The sequence below is a fragment of the Canis lupus genome, chromosome 9, assembly GCF_003254725.2.
Source record: "Canis lupus dingo isolate Sandy chromosome 9, ASM325472v2, whole genome shotgun sequence".
Taxonomy (NCBI): Eukaryota; Metazoa; Chordata; class Mammalia; order Carnivora; family Canidae; genus Canis; species Canis lupus.
Genome location: NC_064251.1, coordinates 30024677 through 30046660, shown reverse-complemented (window position 1 = coordinate 30046660; position 21984 = coordinate 30024677). Strand labels below are relative to the sequence as shown.

Sequence of the window (21984 nt, the reverse complement as noted above, 5' to 3'; positions counted from 1 at the left end):
CGAATATTAGTTGACCATAAAGTTGAGGGTCCCCTTCTGGGTTCTCTATTCTGTTCCATTGATCTATGTGTCTGTTTTTGTGCCAGTACCACACTGTCTTGATGACCACAGCTTTGTAGTACAACCTGAAATCTGGCATTGTGATGCCCCCAGATATGGTTTTCTTTTTTAAAATTCCCCTGGCTATTCGGGGTCTTTTCTGATTCCACACAAATCTTAAAATAATTTGTTCTAACTCTCTGAGGAAAGTCCATGGTATTTTGATAGGGATTGCATTAAACGTGTAAATTGCCCTGAGTAACATTGACATTTTCACAATATTATTTCTGCCAATCCATGAGCATGGAATATTTTTCCATCTCATTGTGTCTTCCTCAATTTCTTTCAGAAGTGTTCTGTAGTTTTTAGGGTATAGATATTTTACCTCTTTGGTTAGGTTTATTCCTAGGTATCTTATGCTTTTGGGTGCAATTGTAAATGGGATTGACTCCTTAATTTCTTGTAGAGAAAAATTTGATTAGCTCATCCTATGAAATGGAGAGGTTGGTTTATGGGATTTCTACTAACTCTTGTTTCCCCTTTTGTCTCATGTTTCCTCTTTGACAGTGGAGTGTGAGAAGCTATGTGCACTGTAGGTTTCTAGTTAATATAAGGGACTGTGATCATTCTACCCATCTTCTCTGAATGTGTTCAATTAAAACATTCCATGCAGTCCATTTGTTGTGGCTTTTCCACTGGATTGACTACCATCCTCTAGATTGAGAATCATTTTGTCTTACTGTGATTACTTTATGAAAACATGGGACAAACAGACTTTGGGCATTGTGCTAGAACCTAAGAATTTTCTAATTAGACTCTACTTACTGTATATCTTGTAATTATTTTTTGAGATTTTGTTTATTTATTTGATAGAAAAAGAGAGAAACAGGAAGCATGTGCAGAGGAGGTGCAGAGGCAGAGAATCTCAAGCAGACTGCTGAGCACAGAGTCCAATGTTGGGCTCAATCTCACAACCCTGAGATCATGACCTGAGTGGAAACCAAGAGTTGGACACTCAATGGGGTGAGTCATCCAGGCACCCCTCTATCTACTTCAAATTCAATCTTTTATGGACTATTAAAATTTGGAAAAATAAAAGCCAAATTCTCTATGATATAGATCAGGTAATATCAATACCTACTACTTGACTTCTATAGAAGTATCCTTTTTTTTCCTCTGCATATCCAATTCCAATGCTCTTTTCAGTGCTCTGTCCAAAACTTTCTGTTGCCCTGAATTTTCTTTAGTTTTGTTGTTGTGGTGTTTTTCTTACCTTTTCTTCATGTTCACACAAATCTTGATTGCTTCTTCTTTTTTGGGGAGTGGGAAATGGTGTTGGTTTGAAAGTAAAGCTTAACCAGAGATTTATCACATGCTGGTCTGTGTGTGCCTGGTAGAGGCATGGTTATAGGATACATCATAGCTTCCTGAGTCACAAAGCTCTGGACTGGAATCTCAGCTTTAACATTTACTAACTAAGGGACTGTAGGCAAGTTACACAACCTCACAGACCTGCATTGTTCCTTCAGTAAAATAGGGAAAATAATTCCTTTGCAGGCTTGTTGTGTGGCTTAAATCAGATATTCACAATATAAAGTACCTTGCTTGGTTAGTGCTCAGTTTTATTTTTAACTTTCCCTCCTCTGGTTGTTGATTTTTGTTTTATTAAATTTTGGTTAAACAAGAGATATTGGCAACACTAAAAGCCTTTTGGAAAGTCAAGTGTCACAAATTTAGCATAAATCAAACACTTGGTCCAAAATTGGGGTTTAGTTTCTAAAAATCCTGCTAAATAAATTTTGTCACATTAAATCAGGCTTACTCTCCTGCTTTGTTGTTTGTTTGCTTGCTTTTTTGACTTTTGTGACTTTTCCCCATCTGTAGATAACACATTTTAGTTAGTTTCTTGTTGTTAATATTCAAACTCCATTTCAACACCTTTATTCTGTTAAAAACGAAGCTGGCTGTGGATGGGTCATCATTAAATGGACTAAGAGGTCTACAGAATGCAGAGCACTTTGTATTTATTAGCGGAGGTCTGAATTGCCAACCTTACAAGAAATGTGGCATGTGCAAAGTGTAATTATAATCTCATTTTGATAGATTCTAATGGAGTGTAATTACATATTGCACACCTAGAGTTCTGATGTTAATTACATTCCCGTTTGCTAGAGGCTACTAAGTTCCCCCAAATGGCCAAAGACAGTATCTGGCTAAAACAACAGATAGAACAGTTGTGAGGAGTAGATATCTACATTTATCTACTTTAAGGAATTCATTTGGATGCTATTCATAGGTGGCAATCAGTCCTGAAGTTTGACCCACGGAGAGCTAAAATCCCCAAGTGGTCAAATAATATGATAACCATGGTTTTATCAGCACATTAAACTCTATTTGTTTTAATTCCAGCTGTGAGGATTATGTATTATATTTTTCAAGGGCACATTTCCTTGCTTATAGGGAGCAGAGGGTGTTCTTTTGAACTATGTAACAGTAGCAAACGGCTAAATCTCCTTCATGGCCAGAAAGTTTAGTCTTTAAATCTTCTACTCTTCGGTAACAAAGGACCATCTCCCTTGTCAAGAGATTAGAAAATCACAAGAGATTCTGTTTTTGGAGATTCTTTTATTTCCTTGTGTTTGAGGCAGCTAACTGAGGTTTCTGATTAAGCCATGTCTCTGACAGTTTCATATATATACCCTTGGTATTCATTTTGTGTTGTTGCCCAGTTTATAACAATATAATATTAATAGAAAAATAAGATTATTGAATAAAATTATAAAACAAATAACAGATAAGGAGATAATATTTACATTACAACAAGATTCCTACAAAGTGTCAAGAAATAACTAAAATGGCTTAAAGAAAAATGATCAAAGAATGAAAATAGACAACAGAGAAGAAAATGTAATAGTTTCATACAAATAAGACAGTCAAATTAAATATTGATCAGAAGCTTACAAATTAAAATACCAATGAGATATCATTTTTACCCACTAGAGCAGCAAGTAAAATAAAAAGAGAGAGAAATAAGATCTATTTCTGGTAGGGATATGAATAAAAGTATTCTCTCATAGATTTCTTTTGGAAATAGAAATGTTAAACCATTTTTACAAAAGTATGAAATAACACTTACTAGAATTAAAAATATCTCTTTCAAAAAAAGATTTTATTTATTCATTTGAGGGAGAGAGAGACACAGAGGACCAGCAAGGGGAGGGGCAGGTGGAGAAGGAGGAGTAGGCTCCCTGCGCAGCAGGCAGCCTGACTCTGGGCTCCATCCCAGGACCTTGAGATCATTACCTGATCCAAAGTGAGATGCTTAAGAAACCGAGCCATCTAGGCACCCTTAGAATTAAAAATATCTTTAACTTCAATAATCTCACTCCTAGAAATCTATCCTAAAGTGGTAAAGGCCTAGTCAAAGCCTTTATGCATATGCATGTTTATTAAAGTGGTGTCCATAGTGGAAATAAGTAAAAAAAAAGAAAAAATGAAGTTATATCATTTGATTCAGATCAAGTTCTTTTAGCTATTACTGAATAAGCAATGTAAAACACAATTATAACATTCCATTTTAAATAAATTTTAAAATAAATATATATTTACACAGATGATTATATACATTATATTTTCACTTTGTATGAATATTTGCAATATGTACAACTTCTAACAGTAGTATTTGTATATGGTCAAATGAGCTGGGAACAAAGTATAGAAAAAAACAAGACTGAATACGTTTTTAAAATGGGTTGTCTGTGGGATGGGGTTAAAGTAGGTGAAAGTGGGTGGAGGAGAGGAAAAGAAGGAAATGTGGAGTAAAAGAAAAAAGAATATTAAAATCAGATAAAAAACAAGGTGTAATATGATACCCTTTATGTAAATAATGCATATGTGAGTACTTTCACGTTCACAAAAATTAGAAAAAAGAGGGAGCTAGCTAATATCTACTGACATGATTTATATATGCAATATTCTCAAGTTAATAAAAGTAAATTATTAAAAATTTAAGACAGTGGTTCTCTCTTGGGAGCACGTTGGCAATGAGTAGGGAAAAGATATTTAGTTGAAGAAGGGTACCTATGGTTTCCAAAGCTTTTAACAGTTGTTACAACATTAATTTTAATATTTTATGTATACATGCTACATCATAATGGTTTGTCTATGTGAAGTGTACAATAATATTAAAATGCAGTTTTTCAAGTAATATAAAAAAAAGCAGATAAGTGATGTATATGCATGATTTTTTAAAAATAAAAATGAACAAACAGAAACCTAAAACTTTTTAAAACACAAACACACACACACACAGAGTTTCAGAAGCTACATGCATTTCAGGCTTATAGTTAATATGCAATTCAAGAGCATGGAAAAGTTGTGGAAAGAATCTGGCAAGGATTTAAATACTGAATGGAGTTTGAGAAAGAAGTAGAATGGGATGTAGTGAAGGGAAAAAAATGTTGTTTTGCCTTTGTACCTTTGTATTGTATTATCTCCTTTGTGTAACTAACATTATTCATTCTACTGTTGCAGTTTGGAAAAAAAAAACAACTTTAAGGGAGAACATTAAAAAATATTTTTTTTAAAAAGGAAATGTATGTAATTGGGAAGATGGGATTGAAACAAAGTTAGCTTAAAATCTTTTTCAACCATTAATTTAAGCTCAGAAATCCCCTCCTCTGACAGCCTTCCTTGTATTTTCCCATTTTTCCTTAGATCCTTTTGGTTAACCCTTGTCACTCATTGCATTGCTGTGACACACTGATTATTGGAATTATAATAACCCCTCTGTTTCCTTCACTAAAGTTGGGATTCCACTGTTTAACACCTTACTTGTTCCTAGCTTCTAACATAATGCCAGAGCCCCTGCAGGAACACAATAAATTCCTGAGGAATCTCATATCCCTTATAAATCAGTGGATTTGCTCTTGCCTGAACCAGTTCAATTAACCCTATTCTATACACAAGCAACATCCTTAAATCAGACAAGTAATCAATGGAACCCAACTGGAAGATAAAAAATGAGATTGATGAGGAGTGCCTGAGTGGGTCAGTTGATTAAGTGTCCAACTTGTGATTTCAGCTCAGGTCATGATCTCATGGGTTGTAAGATCAAGCCCCACTTTGGGCTCCATGCTCAGCAAAGAGTCTGCTTGAGATTCTCTCTCTCCTTTTCTCTCTGCCCCCCATCTCGCTCTCTGTTTCTCTTTAAAATAAATAAATATTCTTTAAAAAGAATCAGATTGGTGAATATATCTTAAAAGCTAAAAATATATTTCTACTATTAAAAAAAAAAACCAGGAAAATACCCTTGCTGAACCTCATAGTTAGTTATACATGGAGAGAATATATGATGCACCATAACATGCATAGGCTATATCAAATTTACTTCTCAGATATGTTAATATCATTATATGCAAGATGACAATTTCAGCAAAACTTTCTTGCTTACCATACAACAGATATTTTTCTAAATTATTACTATCTCATTCAATACAGTGCACTATTATTGTCCTGATTTGACAGATAAAACCTAGGCAAATACAGGTTAACTAACTTCTTAACGATCAATTGAGCCAGAAAATATCAGAACTCAGAATTTAATTCAGATAGTCTCAAAGTCTGTGCTATGTTACTTCTGAATAGGAGAAATGGATTTTAAAGGTTAAAAAAATACTCTTCAGTTTTCCTCCATGCATAAATAATAAGCTTAATTTATAAAGTATCTTAAGTATTTCTATATATAACATTTCAAAAGCTTCATGTTAATTGGAAAAAAATCTGTCACTTTTATAAGTTGAATAAAGGCAAAGAGTTTTTTTTTTTTTTGTAAGAAATACTTTTTAATTTTTTTTTAATTATTATTTATTTATGATAGGCACACAGTGAGAGAGAGAGGCAGAGACACAGGCAGAGGGAGAAGCAGGCTCCATGCACCGGGAGCCCGACGTGGGATTCGATCCTGGGTCTCCAGGATCGCGCCCTGGGCCAAAGGCAGGCGCCAAACCACTGCGCCACCCAGGGATCCCGGCAAAGAGTTTTTTAATTGAACATGTTTTTAAGAATTCCTCGTATACAAACTTTACCTGAAACTAGGATTTTCTTCTATAACCTCTCTGACATCATTAATCACTACTCAAAGAATTCCAGTCATGGCACTTGGACCTGCCCTCCCTATCCCATGTTCACTGTCAGCTTTTACTTTTTTTTTTTTTAAGACTTATTTATTTATTTTAGAGAGCATGGTGCAAAGGGAGAAGGGGAGAGAGAATCTCAAGCAGACTCCTTGCTAACCATGGAAACCAAGGTGGGGCTCGATCTCATGGCCTGATCTAAAATCAAGAGTCAGATGCTTAACTTACTGAGCCAGCCAGGTGCCCCTCACTGTCATCTTTGTATTACCATCATCTTATTTTATAAAAAAGTTTACTGGAACACATGCTCCTTAAGATCTGTTTATGAACACATTAGCCTATTTGTCCTGCCTCCGTGTATGCATTTGCCCTTACCCTATAAATGTGCTTTAAAGACTGGTACATGCCAGTCTTTAAAGCACAGAAAACAGGTCAAAACAGGCCTCTGTCCATAACCCATGTTTCAGGTTGTCTGTTCATTTGCCCGTCTTATACTTTGCTTTACTCTTCTCTCTCCTCAGCTCTTTGAACCCGACTTGCTGCTCTATGCCTAGTCTGAAAAAAATGACTGGGCACTTTAGAATTCAAATAACTAAATTCTACATGGTAGATCTTGAGTTAATTACATTATTCTCATGCTAAGTGTTTCTAGCCTACATTTCCTCAGATGGTCAAAGTGTCTATTATAGTTTTCAAACACTTCACCATGAGAATCACACTTTCTGAAATGTGGTCTACTTTTTTCAGTAACCTTCAAATGCAGAGCTGCAGAGCACACAGTTTTCTTTTCTTTCTTTTTAAAGATTTTGTTTATTAATTTGAGAGAAAGAGAGAGAGAGAAAGAGAGAGAGAGAGAGAATAAGCAGTAGTGAGGGGCAGAAGGAGAGAGAGAGAGAGAGAGAGAGAGAGAGAGAGAGAGAGAGAGAGAGAAACAGACTCCCTGACGAGCCAGACCCATTGTGGGGCTTCATCCCAGGACACAGAAACCATGACCTGAGCCAAAGGCAGATGCTTAACTGACTGAGCCACCCAGGCCCCAAGAACACAGTTTTCAATGCAGAGTCTGAGTGCAGCACAGTGGGGATGGCTGTCTCTCTTCTTTACACATAGAATCGATGTGAGGAGTCCCATTTCACTACTGCCTCACAGAGGGTACTGTCAGTTGTTATTCACTTTTCATTTGTTTATTTATCACATTCTACTACCTGTTTTTTTTGTAAAGCCATCTCTATGCTGAACATGAATCTCCAACTCACAACCCTGAGATCAAGATTCCTATGCTCTACTGAGAGCCAGGCACTCCTCTATTACCTGTTTTTAAGTCAGATCTATCCCAGCTTCTTCTTAGACAGTTGACTATTTTTTAAAGGACCAGGTTAAAATCTTTTATAATAAACTCTTCCAAATCTTTTCTTCACTTACATCAGATAATAAATATTGAGATCTCTGATTGTCATTATATGTCTTAGGTATTCCTGACACGACACAGACAGCATCTGTGTGTTTGATTAGCTTGCCTTCTGGGTTCCCTTATGTCACTGATAAGCAAGTTGACTGGGATGCAAATAGAACTCACTGAGGGTGATTGTTCAGGCTACTTACTTATGTCATTTTTTATTCATTCATTCATTTATTCACTCAGTATACATTTTTGAAAGCCAGTTATGTATGAGAGATTGTGTTATGTTCTAGGAACATAAATAAATAGAAAATAAGTCCCATATCCCCCAAGGAATTCACAAATGAATGGGATACAAACAAATGAACAAAATATTCTGATATGGATAAAAAGTAACTGAGACAGTGTAAAGGAGACATTTCTAGAGAGAAGAGATTCATCATGTTTTTTTCTTTCTAGCAACATAGTGCCTGACACAGAGAAAGCATATTTTATGCACCAAATGCATATTTTATGAATGAACATCTACTGTCCTTAATAGCAGACAACATGCATTTGATTAGAGGATTTTCTTTTGCAGTAACAACTTTAAATCCCTCACATTTTTGGAACAATAATAAGCAAACATTCCTACCACATCTGGTGAGAACTATACCATCCCTTTACCTAAAACTGATGTTAAAATATCATAAATGATATCTGAGTAAATCAAATTTAGTTTTTTAACCCCTACTGTGTGCTCCAGGTATCTACATTCAATTTTCCCTTTTCTTTGCTGAGCAGTGGACAAATCCCATTGCTTGCACCAAGCACTTCTACTGGACACATGATTTTGTTCTGTCATCGGTGCCCTGGAAGCTCAATATGTCTTTGCTTCTACTAAAACCCTTACTAGGATGGGCATCTTTGATAGGACAAACCTGGGTCATGTGCCTATTTATATATTAGTAGCAGGAGGCTGAGATAAATGCAGTCTCTTCCACCCACAAAGGCTTATAATAAAAGGATTTTGAAAATACCCAAAGGGGCTCAGATGCTGGATAGTCCAAGGTGGGAAAGCAAAAGAAAAATGTCTGATACTCACCTGTACTAAGTGAAGTATATGATAGGAAAAAAAAAAAAAGATTATAATTCTTGGCAAATAATACCAGAACAAAACATAGAACAGAACATTCCAGAACAAAAGCATACTCTGTGGTTATGCTAGGTATGAATATAACCGATACTCTATCTCTCTCTTTCTCTCTCTCTAAAGGGTGTTTCTAGGGACACCTGGGGGGCTCAATGGTTGAGCATTTGCCTTTGGCTGGGGTTGTGATCCCAGGGTCCTGGGATCGAGTCCTGCATCCGGCTCCCTGCATGGAGTCTGCTTCTCCCTCTGCCTGTGTCTCTGCCTCTCTCTCTCTCTCTCTCTGTCTCTTGAATAAATAAATAAAATCTTTTTTTTTAAAAGGGTATTTCTACACATCATTAGAGGCATCTTCACACACAAAACACACTCCCTTGATCTTCATAATTCTTGTGAATTTTCTGTATGTTGTGGAAAGTTGTGGAACCTTCATGGGAAGAGGTACACATTTATGTTATGGGTAAGTATTCCATTTTCATCGTGGATAATAGAGAAGGCACAATTTTGCAAATAGGAGGGGTAAAAAGACACCTGATTCTGTCACCCCCAAACAGCCACAGATACCGGTAACGACATCCTTCTAGATGTGCACATCCGTGCATGTATTGTGCTTCTGTAGTCATAAACAAAATTTGCATGTATTTGTGTGTAAGTTTTTGGTTTACAGCATCATAGAATATACTGCTTCAATCCTGAGTTTCATAATTAACAATCTATTAACCAAGAAAACCTTTTCAATATTAATGTTTCTGTATTGCTTCTATATGAGTATTTCTCCTTCGCTTTTCGTTCTCTACCATTTTCTTTAATTGCTTACTCTTGAAATATTTTAATTTGTCTCCGCCTCCTCAGGAAAAAAAAAAGTCTTTTCAATATTTCTGTCTTGTGTGATTTTTGCGTACTATCTCTGGACATTTTTATTTTCTTGGGAGGTATTACTCAAAATCAGGTAAGGAAACCAGTTGGCATTTTCACATAATTGGTGAGTTCCTGAGGCAAGAAGACAAATATAACACATCCCCTGCAGGTTGCTGAAACATTTCCCTCAGTGTTCATATCTCAAAGGTATTGAGATGGGCTCTCGACCTTTCCATTGTTAACCAGTAGCAAACCCTACCAATCACTGCTGAAGGGAGTACCTGGGTTTTGACACCTTGTACCCTTTTGAATTTCTAGGAGGCTAGACTTGATGGAAAACTTTGCTTTCCCTCCCTTCTCTATTCTCTCACTATTGTGTGTTTCATATAGGGGCCAACTGGTTTCCGTATATGAAAAAAGTGTGAGTTGGTCCATGAACAATTGTCTAAACTCTAGTAGGATGAGATTTCTGAGATGGAATTGACAGAGGAGAATGAGGACAGGTGCCAGTATCAGGCAGATCTAAGCTTCAGCCCTAGTGCTTTTACTCCATACTTGTGTCACAGTCAGCAAATTACTCAAATTCACTGAGCCTCCATTTTCTCATCTGCAAAATGGAGATAATAATACAGACCTCATGGGCTTGTTGCACACACACTGCTGACCCCATAAAAAGTAATTCACTTGCAGTAGTATTTAGGCCAAGTTATGTTAACATATACTAAATCCATAGAAACTCACGCCTGAATATTTCCAAAATTATCTTACCTGTTGTTCACTTCTCAGGTTATCATATTTACTGTGGGTTCTCCTATGTAGTTCATTTTCAAAAATAAGGAAAACAATATTTACCTCATCTTTGCCCTATGTTAAAGGATAGATACAATATATTAAACTGAAACATATTATAGCCAATACCCTCCCACCAACTTTTGCTACACAATAATCTTTCAAAATATTTGCTGCTTCTCTCCACAAACAGGACATTCAGGATTTGGGTTTTTCTTTTTTCAATTTTTTAACTTAAGCAGCATAGTATTTCATAACCCCTGCAACTTAATAGCTATTGTTTGTATAATGCTTTAAGTTTAAAGTCTCATTTAATGCCAGTACATTATCTCTGCTTCGTGTGTTTCGAATTACAGATTTGTTCTTGTTTCCATAAGTTAGTTAATGAGAAATGGCTTACTTACATTTCTCTCTTGATTCCGTATGGATGTCTTTATTTAACATAACTCTATATGTAAAGGTAAATGCAGTTGATTTTTTTTTTTTTACCAAAGTTAATATTAAGAACACAAAAGACATGGGGGCACCTGGGTGGCTCAGTGATTGAGTGTCTGCCTTTGGCTCAGGTTGTGATCCCGGGGTCCTGGGATCGGGTCCCACATCAGGTTCCCCACATGGAAACTGCTTCTCCCTCTGCCTATGTCTCTGCCTTTCTCTGTGTGTCTCTCATGAATAAATAAATAAAATCTTAAAAAAAAGAATTTGATGATAGATATCAAAAGTCTTTCAAATATAGAAATTGACAATTATCCTGGTGAAAATACTAATTGAGTATAACAATAAATATTTATCCACAGGATTCTCAGAGTTGTTCATTTCAGCCCTGAAATTCAGCACTTTTCCACTTTCCATCATAGCACCTCAATACGCTTGCCCTTGCCACGTGGCTATTTGTGTTCTTTTTCCTTGACTTTGTGAGGTGATCAATAAGTGCACCTTGGAGCAACTCTGCCAAGAAGAGCTGTGTGTCAAAAGTGATAGAGGTGCTGTTGAAAAAGTTCCTGTGACTAACATGTAAATCTGATGCTACTCTAATGCCTAAAACTTTTAGTGATTTCCAATCAAGTATGGATCAAGATTCTTGCTTATCTAGACCTGACTATGTCTTTAGCCCTATGCAACACCACCTGTCTTGTTTTCTGAGTCCCAGCACAACAGCACCATCAATTCTTAAAATATACTAATACTCTCTCCATTTCAGGATACCTTGCTACCTCTTCTACCTCAGTAAAACTCCAACATTCTGCACCCCTTTTACCTTGATGCTGCTTTCTTATTCTACAGTTGTCAACTCAGGAACTAATTCTTCTTGGAGAAGTCTCTCTAAATTTGAATTGCAGATAAATAATTATTTCAGGTAAACAGATACTGTAAGTATTTTAGTAGAAATATGTCCCAAATATTGCATATGACATCTTGTATTTGTGACTGTATCTCAGATTACAATAGATCTTCCTCGTAAATAATTCCTTAGCAACTTCAATTTAAATTTTTGGCCATTGTCAGGGATCCCTGGGTGGCTCAGTGGTTTAGTGTCTGCCTTTGGCCCAGGGCTTGATCCTGGAGTCCTGGGATTGATTCCCACATTGGGCTCCCTGCATGGAGCCTGCTTCTCCCTCTGCTTGTGTCTCTGCCTCACTCTCTATCTGTGTCTCTCATGAATAAATAAATAAAATCTTAAAAAAATTTTTGGCCATTGTCATAATTATAGTCATGTATTTACATGATTATTATCTCTTTCTCCCTACTACTTTGCAAGCTCCATAAGGAAAAGACTATGTTTGTTTTGACCACCATCCCATCCCATCCCATTTGCTAGGACAATAAAAGAAGAGTAGAGGGGTTCAATGAATCTCCTAAGAACAAATGAAAAAATTAATAACATAAAAATACATATGTGAAGGTGAAATTGCAAGCTAATAGATATTTTTCATAGGATTAGAGAGTACATCTTGAATTCCCTTAATCATTATTAAAGTATTAGTTTAGTTATTTTAGTTAGTATTATATCACATATTTGTTGACTCTTCTATTTCAGATACTAATTAATTTGAAATGCAATAAGTACTTTGTGAACATTGTTTCTCTTAATCATCGTAACGATTCTATGATATAGTACATTATTAACACTCTTTTATAACATTAGAACACTAAGAATTAGAGAAGAAAAGTCCTTTTCAACAGTCACAAAGCTGGTATTTGCAAGCTGGATTGGAACCTTTGAGTCTAACTCCAAAGCTGGTATACTTAATAACTGTGCTATTTACATTTCATACTCAGATGTACTTTTTGCAAGAAGTGGTGCTTAACTAGATTTCTCTACTTAGGGTAGCAGAAACTCCATTCTTTAATATATACATAAATACTATCCAACAAAAGCATGAGTGTGTATGCGGGTGTGTGTCTGTGCATGCACTTATATACCTGTACATATGGTTGCATAGAACTAAATTTTTCTATTGTTTACTTAAGAATTTTAGGGAAGCTATCCAAAGTACTTGTTAATAATAATTGTAGTCATAATCTGCAAAAATATTATGTGCATACATACATACTTACATATGGATACATATACCTGTACATACACACACTGGAATATCTATAGCAGGAAAAAATGACTTTGTAAATTTACTATGTACCAATGAAGTTATAATTCTTAATTATATATAGATTATAGATTATAAATTATAAATATAGATTATATTTAATTGCAACTAAAAAGACTTTAGGTTTCACATATTCCCTTTTCTCTAAATTTAACCCAAACCTATGATTTCTGATACAAACTTCCTTAGCACAGGTTAACTTAAAGTTACCAGCAACTCAATATTATGTTAATTGTTTTTTCTTGCTATGTATCTTGGTTGGAAAAAGATTATTCTAGGTCAATTATACTTTGGCTACTAAAAGAATTATCACCATTTGCCTCACAAGTGATTGTCAGAGCTCACTACATATCCTTTAAGTTTGTTTCATGTCAGTTCAAGCCACATGAACATGCATTTCCTAAGATGAATGGTTAGTAGTAGGTTTGTACTCCCTAAGACATGAGATTTAGTCAAGTTTATGATCTGGAAATAAGGCAGCCAATGATATGGAGGTTCACAAAGCCCCTGTTGGGCTACACTGTATTTTGGCATTAATGTGGAATATTATTTGCCTAAGTGTGCGTATGTCATTTATTTAAAGCAATAAAAAGTAATAGATTCAGAGTTCATCTGTGGGGAAACTGTCAATTTTTTCTAGGAGTATTTAGTGCATCCTGGTACTAAAAGTGTTTAAACATGTTATTTTATTAAGACTTGATCTCTTGCCAAATGAGAGTAATTTTAGCTTAGTTTGAATAAATCTTACCACATAGTTATTTAGTTATGAAGGAGATGCCAAAAAAAAAAAAAAAAAAGGATCATGAACCTCTCACTGAGTTGAGGGAACTAAGCTAGTTAAAACCATATCTCTAATAAAAAGATAACATCCAGTATGAAGCAATTCATACAGTGAGTGCTTAATGCTATATGCTCTTTCTGTGTTTAGTGCCTTCTGGTTTTCATTCCATGTAATAGTATGTTCTGGCTGCTGTGTGAGACATGGAATTGAGAATGTCTAATAAATATAAATTTTGCTGTTTCTCAAGGCTCATAATAAACATGATTATCATTTATGTGAGAATCTACACAAGAATAAATTATTATAGCCAGGATAGAGAAGCTTGATTCTCAGAAAGGCCAACTGCAGAAAGTTATTTCACCGTCTCCTCATCTTTGCCATCCCTGAAGACATAGGGAAAATCTTTGATTTTGAAATACATCTGAGGAAAAAGAAGCAGAGTTTGAATATCTTTTGAACTTTCCTTAAAATTGAGTAAAGATAAGGAGAGAAATCCTATAATTTGGATTAAAAAATGACTGTAAACATCTTACCCTAATAAGCAATAGTTTGGTTGAAAATAGTTGCCTGGTGCCATTTATCTTGCAAGGAGTTGTCTCCATAGTAAGTTGGGACTTGCCACTTCCAGGAGAAAAGAGCACTTAAAGCTGCCATCAGCTGTGAATTAGGATACAGAGGCATTAATTCATTAAATACGAAGAGAAAATTTTAGTTAATAATAGAATTTCAACACACTAACATTCCCCAGTTTCTCTGGGGGATATTGTTAGATTCAGTGTAGCCCCAAAACTACCTTCAAGTTAGGAAGTAGTTAAGAATTCAGCTTACACTGCAGAATATTAGCACAGTAAAGCATGCCGGAAGTGACAATCAGTTACTCAAGCGTATAAACATTGGCAATTTTAGGCTCCTGCAGGTAAATATTTACTGCACAACTAGCCAAATTACTTTTTTTAGGTATGTAACTACAAACACCCCTTAGCTGAGAATTTAATGAGTCAGTTCTGAAATCCATAGAGTAATGATCCATGAATGACATATTTTAGGCAAAATCTTAAGTTTAAAAGCTGAGATAAAAATTTCTGCTGTGGAAGTTCATTAGGATTGTGCCAGGTTGAGAATTAGATGACATGGCATGATTGACACCTTGTTTGTTCACAGAGCACTGAATATTTCTTATATATTTGATTTATTTTCTGCATTTTAAGACATTTGAAATATAAGGTGAAATGTGTGTATTAATTAAATTATTAGTCATGCTATTAATACTAATTGTATTAAACTACCAATTGAAAGTCAGTATGATGAATGCCATGCTAACTTTCCAAAGAGGATTCAGTTAGAGTTCATAGGAAAGAAATCTAATTCAGGGTAATGATGTCAGGAAATTTACCAAGAGAATGTACATTTAATCATGCAATGAATAAAACAACAAAACAGAACAGAACAAAACCCCCAAAAAACCAAAAAGAAGGTTTAACATGTTTCCAGCAAGGGAAACAGTACAGGCAAATGAAAAAGCAAATATAATGAAATGCAAGCAGTAGAATATGGTTGAACCCAAACCCAATAATATCCATGTTATGGACGGAATGTCTGTGGTCCCCCCTCAAAATTCATACGTTGAGACCCTTCTCCCTAGAGTGATAGTATGAGAAAGTCAGGTCTTTGGAAGGTAATTAGGATTAGCTGAGGTCAGGAGAATGGAACATTAGTGGATGGGATTAGTGTCCCTATAAGGATCCCAAGAGAGTGCTTGCTTCTCTCTCTGCTCTCTGCCATTTGAGGATACAGGGAGAAAATGGCCACCTGTCACATAAAAGAGGCCTCTCACCAGAACCCAACCATGCTGGCACCCTCATCTTGGGCTTCTAGCTGCCAGAACTGTGAGAAATAAGTTTCTGTTGTTTAAAGTCCCCATGTCTGTGGTATTCTTTTATAGCTTGAATCGACGAAGACAATCCATGAGTTCTCAATATTCAAGAATAGTATTTTGTATAGAGTAACTTTTTGCATGTTATTTTGCTTCTTTTTGTAGATTTTAGCATTTTTGCTTAATGATTATATTGGCAGAAAAGGCAGATTACAAATGTTTAGAAACAGAAAACATGTATAGTCAAGATATACACATTTGTGCATGAACTCACATTTTCTCCATAGATTCAAAAGCAAATCCTCATTAGTGATGCCACAGCAGACGCATAACATAAGTGATATATATCTGTTTATTCTTTTCTTTGAGGTAGGTAATTTTGACTTTGTATATTTATCATAGAGTGGCCACGCCTTTATATGTTATGAAGTTTTTTTCTTTTGTCTTCCAGCTAAAGTGAAATATCTACATTTTCTGCATTACTTCTTTTATCTATCACATCCCAACATGTTTAGATTTATGTGGGCAGTTTTCTGCCCTTAAGTTCTGAATATATACATACATATATATATATATATATATATATATGTATGTATATATTCATTAATTCATGAGAGATACAGAGAGAAAGGCAGAGACACAGGCAGAGAGATAACCAGGCTCCATGTAAGGAGCCAGATGTGGGACTCAATCCCAAGACTCCAGGATCACATCCTGGGCCAAAGGCAGGTGTCAAACTGCTGAGCCATCCAGACATCCCTGAATATATTTTTAAACTTACAAATGAGTACATACTGGCAGTTATAAAAGTAACTAACATCGTGTTATTATACAGTAGAAACTCAGGATATAGTTTGCTGTCTCCAATAAGGCAATGAACTATATATACTTAGGATAAAAGTTCTTCCTTAAAGTTCTCACACTCACATTAAAGTGTCTTATTTGTGGGTGTATGTGTATGTGTGTCTGTATGTATGAATTCATATATTTTTCTCAAAATCAATATGGATAATATATTCCTTGAACATTTATTTATTCATTTTAGTTATGGAAGTACTTGATAGTCATTAATACAGTGGTCCCCGCTTATCTGTGGGAGCTGTGTTCCAAGACCCCCAGGGGATGTTTAAAACCCTGGAGAGGGCAGCCCTGGTGGCTCAGCGGTTTAGCGCTGCCTTCAGCCCGTGGTGTGATCCTGGAGACCTGGGATTGAGTCCCATGTCCAGGCTCCCTGCATGGAGCCTGCTTCTCCCTCTGCCTGTGTCTCTGCCTCTCTCTCTCTCTCTGTGTGTGTCTCTCATGAATAAATAAATAAAATCCTAAAAAAAGAAACCCTGGAGAATACTGAACCCTATGTGACATATTGTTTCCTATACATACATATCTATGATAATGTTCAACTTCTACATTAGGCACAGTAGGAGATTTATAACAACAATAACTAATAGTAAAATAGAACAACCAGAACAATATATTGTAATAAAAGTTATGTGAAAGCAATCTCTCTCTCTCTCTCTTTAGGAATATATTCCTATATTGCACTCTCCCTTCTTCTTGTGATGATGTGAGATGATGAAATGCCCCTGTGATGAGAGGAGGTTAGGTGAATGACTCAGGCATGTGATAGTGTTAAGCTGCTATGGACCTTCTGACAATTTGTCAGAAAGAGTATCACCTGCTTCCAGACCCTGGTTGACCATGGAAAGCAAAACCACAGATGGAGGTGATGGGGACTACTATATTTGTTTCACTACATATCAGGCACTGTATTAGGGTTAGAAATAAAAAGGTGAGTAAACAAAATTCAAGGTCCTAAAGGAGCTACATGCAGTTATTTGACAGCTGACCTGATTCCAAGTTGAAAAGTACTTGCCTATGTCAGGATCCTATTGCTGCTTTGTTGAAATGAATTCAGAGCACATTTTTCATAATTGCAGCTTAAGTGACAGCTTCCTACCCTCTTGAAAACAAAGCCAAACTCTTTACACTAGCAAGCAAAAGAGTGATGATGTGGCAGGTAGGGGAATAGCAGAGGGACAGAGAAAGATTTATATTGCTTTTTACTAAATTTGGATAAAAGTTCAATAGGAATTAAACTCTTTTCCTCTAAGTACACTGTGGGGAATTATGAAAGACAAGGCTAGGCTATGCTGAACTTGGCAGCTTATTTATTGTTTTATAGATTTCTATTCAGAGAAGGACACAACCAGTAATGCACTTGCCACCATTTCTCATCTATTTTGTCTTATTTCTGAGTGTGCAGATCTCACTGCATGTATCTTATTGAATTTAAGTTTCATGGTCCTCCAGATTTAGTGGGAATTTGAAAAACAAATTAAGTTGCACTTTTCAGTTTCAACCAACAAAGAGGGAATATATTAGGAGTTTTTGTTTGTTTGTTTTTGTTTTTTTTTATTTATTTATGATAGTCACAGAGAGAGAGAGAGAGGCAGAGACACAGGCAGAGAGAGAAGCAGGCTCCATGCACCAGGAGCCCGACGTGGGATTCGATCCCGGGTCTCCAGGATCGCGCCCTGGGCCAAAGGCAGGCGCTAAACCGCTGCGCCACCCAGGGATCCCTAGGAGTTTGATTTAAATGACCTACCACATTCAAAATTATCTCTTAGTATAAGGTCAGCAGTTTTCAACCAAGGGTGATTTTATCTCCCAGGGGCCATTTGGCATTATCTAGAGACATTTTTGGTTGTGACAACCAGGGAATGTTGCTGGCATCTAGTGGGTAGAGGCCTGAGATGCTGTCAAACATCCTCCAGCACACAGGCTAGTTGTTTCTCAACAAAGCATTATCTGCCCCACTGTCAACAGAGTTAAGTGAAAAATATTGACATAGATTAGGCCTCTGATAGGCAAGGAAGTGCATTACCTGTGTTTTTGAGTCAGTTCAAAGTGAATGGCTTTTCCTCCCTTTCTTTCACTTTTTATTAGCTCTTCCTCTTTAGTTGCAGACTATTTATCATAGACTACTTAAAAATCTAGTGTAAATTGGAGACACTAACTCATGGTGATAAAAGGTGCAGAATTGACAGCAATACTTCTAAAATCAGACATAACTAAAGTTGAGATCCAGATCTGCTATTCACTGATATTGTGACCATGGTTATAATGCATTCCTATATTTGAGTTATCTTATTTTTTAAAATGTGTACTATAAAACTTATCCCATCAGGTTTTGTAGAAATTCAGGACTGCGATGGAATAGCTCATAGCAGACCAACCCCTTTACCAAGAACAATTAGAGAAATAAAAGTGCATACTTTGAGTATATCAGAAAGCTGCCAAATGGGCCAGAAGTTGAAGGACCATTCTTTTTCTCCTCTGAGAAACAGAAATTGAGGAGAATTTAGGGGAGCCCTGAATCCTGCATGCTGATTTTCTTTCTGGAATAGTCAATGAATTAATTACAGAATGGCATGAGATTCAGAATCCAGGCAGAAAGCTGGCAGAAGTTTTGATAATTTCACAAGATTGGGAAGGTGGAAATTGGAATTCGGGGCTTTCAGGGCAGGTAGGACCAAAAGGAAGTGAGGCAGAGAAGGGAGGCAGATACTCTAAGTGGAGCTCAGGACTTACCGAGGAGAGGAAGAATATGGTAGGTTAAATACTTCTTAAAGGCTGCACGCTCGAAACAAGGTAGAGGAAGAGGTGGACTAAACCTTGCCAGGTCTATGTCTGCAGCTCAGGACAGATTATTAGTGGTGTGGAGGGCATCCATGGAGGGCAGAAGTAGAGGAACCCACCAAAGACCTAGTGAATAAGGGCATATCTGCACAAGACTAAGGCAGTTGCAGCAGTGATATCGAGGCCCCACAGAGTGAGGAGGAAAGGTGCCTACTGGAGCAGGAATGTCAACGGTAGTCCAATATGAGGTACTGGCATGAAAGCAAGGTGAGAAGGGTACTATGCCAATCAGAGCATCAGAACCTGAGGAATGTGAGGAAGTCCCTTCACTGGGAGGTGGTGGTGGAGACAAATGTACAACAAGGGCTGATCAATTAAGTAAATAAACTGTGAGTCATATCAGCCAGGTTTCTCATTGTCAGAGAAAGGAATTATAAACATTGGAAGGGGAAAATCCAAAAGACTCCTGTGGTGTTAAATTACAATTGGAAGTATTAAATCATAATTGGTGTGAACTCAGAGTTCATATAAATGTGTGAGTGTGGGAGTATGTGTTTCTGAATAATATGCATGTATATGTATCATGTATATGTACACACATGTATATATGTATACATATATACAAGTATATGATACTTGACAGTACTTCATGCTACATGGAATTAGAATATAATTTCTATATTTAATTAAAATATAATTTTTAATGATACTATTTTAGTAGCATTAAAATTCAAACACCTAGAATTAGTAAGATATATGTACATTATACCTTAATGAATACTAAACTGCTACACAGAAATCCTCATAAATTACTGAAAGGGAGGGAAAAGTCAACAAATTGTGGTATGAATCACACCCATATGTTGGAAAATTCAATATTGTAAGGTTGTTAATCCCTTTCCCATCTCTTTGTAGATTCACTGAAAACCCTTCAAAGTCCTAGCACCGTTAATTTATCATTACTGACAAGCTGATTCTAAAATTTTAACATAAAGGGCCAAGAACTGAAAAGGCCATCTTGAAAAAGAACAAAACTAGAGGGTTTGCATGAGCAGGTATTGACACTAATTTATAAAACAACAATAAAGTTGGTGGTCTTGGCACAAAAATAAACAGACCAAGAGAATAACAGTAAGTCCAGAAATGAACATGTATATGCAATCATTTGGTTTGTGACTAATATAAAACTATAGGACAGAGAAAGAATGACCTTTTCAATATCTCCCTATACATACCAATCTATATTTTTCCATATAAAAATAAATCATGGAGTATGTAAGTTTTACATCATATACAAAAACAATTCCTATTGTACATTTAGAATATAAAGAGTAAAAGAATAAAGCTTTGATAAAATAATAGAATATCTCCATGATCTTAGACTAGGTAAGGACATCTTTATCAGGATACAATTCAAAGCCATAATACCAAAATATGAAAAAAATAACTACATTTAACTAAGAATCCTATGTATTACAATATAACATTCAAAGAGTAGAAAGCCATAGAGTGTATATATCTGTGTGTATGTAAATGGAAACATTGTTATTAACCTGAACAGGCTACACTAAAAAAAAAAAAAGGATAAAAAGTCTCAACTCTTGATATGAAAAGATAAATAGTACCAAAGGTTGAAGTCCCCACCAATGGTGGAAGTGTAAGGTGTTACAACCATTTAGAAACCTTTTAACAGTATCTACTAAAGTTGAACATGTATAAATGTTCACAGAAACTATTACTTTAAGTCAAAATTTTAGAAACACTCAAATGTTCATCACGTAGGAGAGGGGATAAGTAACCTATGTAATATTTATCCAGTGAAGTATTAGTAGAAATAAGGATTTGGGATGCCTGGATGGCTCAGCGGTTGAGCGCCTGCCTTCAGCTCAGGGCATGATCCTGGAGTCCAGGGATCGATGGAGTCCCACATCAGGCTCCCTGCATGGAGCCTGTTTCTTCCTCTGCCTCTCTCTCTCTCTCTCTGTATCTCTCATGAATGAATAAATAAAACCTTAAAAAAAAAAAACATGTTTTAAAGAACATATAGCAGGGGCATCTGGGTGGTTCAGTTGGTTGAGGGTTGGTCTGCCTTCAGCTCAGGTCCTGATTCCGGGGTCCTGGGATCAAGCCCCCAATCAGGCTCCCTGTTCACCACGGAAGTCTGCTCCCTCTTCCTCTGCTCCTCCCCCCTACTTGCACTTACTCTCTCTCCAACAAATAAATAAAATCTTTAAAAAATAATAAAGAACAGGGATGCCTGAGTGGCTCAGCAGTTGAGCATCTGCCTTTGGTAGGGCGTGATCCCGGTATCCAGGATCGAGTCCCACATCAGGCTCCCTGCATGGAGCCTGCTTCTCTCTCTGCCTGTGCCTCTGCCTCTCTCTCTCTCTGTCTTTCATGAATAAATAAATAAAATAAATAAATAAAATAAAATATTTTTTTTTTAAAATAAGGATTTAAAATTATGTCTAAACACAAAAACGTGGATGAATTTCTTAAGCACAATGTTGAATGAAAAATTCAGTCACACAATCATATATCATATAAATTCATTGATTGAAATCAGAAGGGTAGTTACTATAGCAGAGGAGTTAATGACTGGAAGAGATCATTAAGTTGCTTCAAGGGTGCTACTGATGCTCTACTTCTTGATATTGATGATTGTTACTGAGTGTGCATATTTTGTTTTGTTTTGTTTTTTATTTATTTATGAGAGACACACAGAGAGAGGCAGAGA

At 36.2% G+C, this 21984-nt stretch overlaps 1 long non-coding RNA gene across 14 annotated transcripts in view; it reads left to right on the top strand.

Moving 5' to 3' along the window:
• The window catches only part of LOC112655342 (uncharacterized), a 57945-nt gene that overhangs the window by 32191 nt on the left and 3770 nt on the right, over positions 1–21984 (top strand). For 7 of the 14 annotated variants that reach the window (XR_007412929.1, XR_003133630.2, XR_007412926.1 and 4 more), the window contains 3 exons: positions 11633–11705; positions 17130–17397; positions 20163–20302. This is a non-coding gene — a long non-coding RNA (uncharacterized LOC112655342). Of the gene's footprint in view, positions 1–11549; positions 11719–17129; positions 17398–20162; positions 20303–21984 lie in introns of all 14 variants that reach the window. The other 7 variants (XR_007412924.1, XR_007412920.1, XR_007412921.1 and 4 more) reach the window with 3 other exon arrangements.